We start from the raw sequence: 4,117 nt of genomic DNA on the forward strand, positions 1-4,117 counted from the left end.
GCTCCGGGCTCCGCGCAGGGCGCGCCGCGACCGCCGCCCTCTTATAGCGTCCGCAGCCGCGGCCGCGGGGCGGGGCGCCGGCCAGCTGGGCCAGGCCCGCCCGCGCCCCGGAGGAGGGGTCACGCCGGCGCCGGGGGCGGGCCGAAACCCGAGCTGCGCGCCCGCCGCCGTCGCCGAGCCGCTCGGCTCGCGGGGCGGGCCTGGGGCGCTCCGTGGGGAGGGCTGGGCACGTGGCGCGGTGGGAACCCCGGCCGAGTAACGGGGCCAGGAGGAGCGGCGGGGCGGGGACCCGGTGACCGAGCAAGGGTAGACCCTGGGGCTAGGCGTCTGCAGCCGGGACACAAGTGCGAGCTCCGCAGAGTCTCCCGACAGTTGGGGCCGGCTGTTGGCCGCCGGGAAAGGCATCTGAGAGTCGGAGAAACTTGGACGACTGTGCTTGAGGGGTGGTGACTGGATGTCTTGGGGGCGATTTTAGCTACCGGATTACAACTCTGGGGCGTAAATCCACTCGCCGGAGATGTTGCCAAGGATGGAGCCACTGCTGAAAGCTGGGGTGCTGTGGCTGGAGGAATGGAAAAGCGACCCCTCGAGGGAGATCAAAAAGGCATTTCTGCAGAGCGGGGTTGTGGATAACATGGGGCGATATGGTCCTTAGGGTCCCTCTCACGACTAACTGCAAATTTCACTGACACGGGGACCTCATCCCCCGCCCCCAAACAGGGCGAAAGACGAAGGGGGACTGCTGCTGACCGTGACTGGTGACTGAAGCCCAGAGCTGTGACTCATCCTCATAGACTGCATCGTCTTATAAGTCAGACCTGAACTAAGATGCAGAGAAACACAAGTGCCTCAAGCACCAAGGAAGCTCCTTACAAGTTCCCTGAAAGGTGATAGGACTTATGCAGGGACATACTAAGCGCTGGAGAACAAAACTGAAGGGTTGGGTTCCGTGGGTACCCACCATATGTCAGCCTTCCATGCTCGAGATGCACTTCTGTGCAAGACAGGGACCCACACACACACCAGAGCCAGGCTGATAAAACCCAGGGCACACTGACACCAGTGAGCCTCACTGACCTGGGCTTGAAGGGGCAAGCTCCACTTCGGTGGAAGGCAAACCTCCCTACAGGCCAGCACCTTCTGAACTTCAAGGGGCTGATTCTGGCTGAACAGACTTCCACCACTAAGGATTGGAGCACCTCTGGGAGGCTGGGCTGTCCAGCTGTGCACAGCTACGGCTCAGTCACCTGTCACAGGAAGGGTGCTCCAAAGGAACCAAAAGAGGAAATGAGAGAGGAAAAAAATCACATCAGCCTCCACCGGCCAGAGCCAAGCAGGTTACTCCTGTGGGCGTGGACCACCCAAGCGAATATGCTATGTCCTGACAGAAGTTTCCAGATGTGGTGGGTGTTTGGCTGGATGAGGGGTGGAGCGAGCCCATCACTTCCTCTCTGAGCCTTGGTTTTCCCATCAAAGGCCCACTTTAGTGAGCAGTGTCTTTCACTCACGTTGTAGCCTGTACTCTGCCTTCCTAATGGGTGTGGCAGACTCGCATCCCTCCCCCCATTGCTGGGAACCCTTCCTTCTCCACCCCACTTAGCCGTCCAGTGGTGCTTCTGCAGCAAAATGAACCCAGAAGGCAGCCCCAGCCTCCTCAGCTTTGGAGGCCTCAGCATCAGGGAAACTTCCACCTGGAGGCCTGGCTCCTGCTCCTGGGAAGAGGCAGGAGACTGGAGACCCTGAGCGATGACATATTTAAAGGCATGAGATTGCTTCCAAGAAAAATGATGTGTGAGATTGTAAACGAGTGTCGCCAGGCACTGCAGGCGATACAGACTCGGCAAGAGTGGAGCTGGCACCTAGGCCACCCAACAAGTGCTGAGGAAGGAGGCAGCAGCCTGGAGCCAGGCAGCCCAGGCACAGAGAGGCCTGGTTTCAGCCCCGTCCCTCTGTGGAGATGGGGTGTTAATAAGGATGACCTATCTTTTAAATACTGGGGAGGGTTGATCATGATGGGGAGGTAGGAGCAGCTTATCTCTGAGTGACCTGTCAAACTCAGAGCCCTGGCCCACCTCTAGGGGGCCAAGGCATGTGGATGGCAGGATGCATGCGTGGCATAAGAATGCCAGCTCTGGGCTGGAGAGATGGCTCAGAGGTTAAGAGCACTGACTGCTCTCCCAGAGGTCCTGAGTTCAATTCCCAGCAACCACATGGTGGCTCACAACCATCTGTACTGAGATCTGGCACCCTCCTCTGGTGTGCGGGCATACATCGAGGCAGAATGTTGTATACATAATAAATAAATAAATCTTTAAAAAAAATTAAAAAAAAAGAATGCCAGCTCTGAGTCTGAGGGCTACCCCAACCTTCTGTTCCCATAGATGGGGAGATGGCAGTGGATGGTGGAGCTACCATAGCTGTCCCACCTTCAACAGAACTTCAGGAGACGCGTGCCCCCAGCGTACTCTCAAGCTGCATGCTGTCTCACCCAGGGCTAGGGGCAGCCTTGCTCCGCTGCACTGCACGGTGGCTCTTCTCTGTCCCTCACAGGTCTTTGAGGTGCTTCTTCATATAGAGCTCTGCCCTCCCACACACCCCCAAAGGAGCACCCCAGCCTACCTGTCCCTCTACATCTGCCCAGACTGCCACCAGTTAGCCCAGCACCAGAGCAGGGCGGAGAGAGCACCTGCCTTGTGGAGGTTCTGCCCTCTGCCCCCCCCCCATGTCAGTGTCTCTGCTGAAGACAGGTAGAAAGGAGGGGCCACTGATGAAGAGAGTGAAGAGGCTCAGGAAACAAGATTCTGGCGCTTTTCTGGTGTCGGTCAAAATGCAATGCCTGAAGGAAATCCCTAAAGTGAATCCCTAAAGGAGCTCTGCTGGGTGGGAAACTGAGCCCCCTGAGTTTGGTAGCACTCACCTGCCTAAGGTGCAGCAGGCGAGCAAAAGAAGCTTCCTCCCTCCCTTTCCTCTTCCCTCCATCTCTGCCCTCTTTCTTTCCTACACTTCTTCCCTTTCCCCAGGTAGATGATCTCTTGGCTTTGCAGAGTGTGGGAAGGGCAGCCTACTGAAGAAGGCCAGTCTCCTCCCAAATACTGTGCCCTGGAGAATGGCCAAGTGGCCCTCTGGTTTCCTTTTGGGTACAGGGCTGGAAGGCTCACTGCCATCTCCCTCAGTGACCACCTGGGCCTATGTAACCTTCCAAATACAGGGTAGGAGCCAGATGCCACCGTGTTCACAACTGAGAGGAGCAAAAGTCTGGTTGAAGATCTGAGCTGAGTTCACAACTCTTTGATGGATCCTCTGGCATGAGCCCACTTACAGGCGCAGAACCCCCAAGTTAAGGGATGTTCAGGTCCCCTTGACAAAGGACCCTGCTAGTTGCCCTAGCTCTTTTCCAAGCAGACCAGCCACGAAGGGAAAGGGATATTTTCAAGATTTCTGAGCTCAGTTTCTGAACTCAAATGAATTCCCAGGGACCTGAAGTGTTACCGTCTTCCACTGAGAATACAGGACAACTGCCAATGCTACCTTAGCTCCACCCACTTCACAGGGTTCTATGGACCCCACGGGCATCCTGCCACCATTTCTGCAGACCAGGGTTGCATCATGTCAGTAGACAATCAGCAGCAGGCCCCACAGTAGGCAGGAAGAAGTTAAAGTAGTGGGATTTGTCCCTGTCCCGTACACTCGCTAGCATTTGGAACCAGGGGAGCCAATCTCGGGTGGTCTGGGAGGAGTGGGGCAAGGGGCCACTTATCAGGAAACACTGCCTAATTGAGAAGGTTGGGCAGGGGTCTCCCTGGGGGAGAAGTCAAAACCACGCATGAGTCATTTGAAATGAAGCTGGACAGAGTGTGAGGAGAAACGAACCCACCCAGATTGCCAGACATGGACAGAATGAGCTCATGGCTGTGATAGTATGTGGTGGTGGTGGTGGTGTGTGTATGTGTGTGTGTGTGTCGGGGAGGGGAGGGAGAGAAGGGGAGAGAAACACAGCCACAGCCAAGCATGGCATGCTAAATTGCAAGGCCAGGCTGCCCTCTGCTGGTCAGTGAGAGAATGACCAGCGTCCCAACCAGTGTCCTGGCTACCATCCCAGCCTGCATGTACATACCTA

This window comes from Arvicola amphibius, chromosome 4, assembly GCF_903992535.2.
Source record: "Arvicola amphibius chromosome 4, mArvAmp1.2, whole genome shotgun sequence".
Taxonomy (NCBI): Eukaryota; Metazoa; Chordata; class Mammalia; order Rodentia; family Cricetidae; genus Arvicola; species Arvicola amphibius.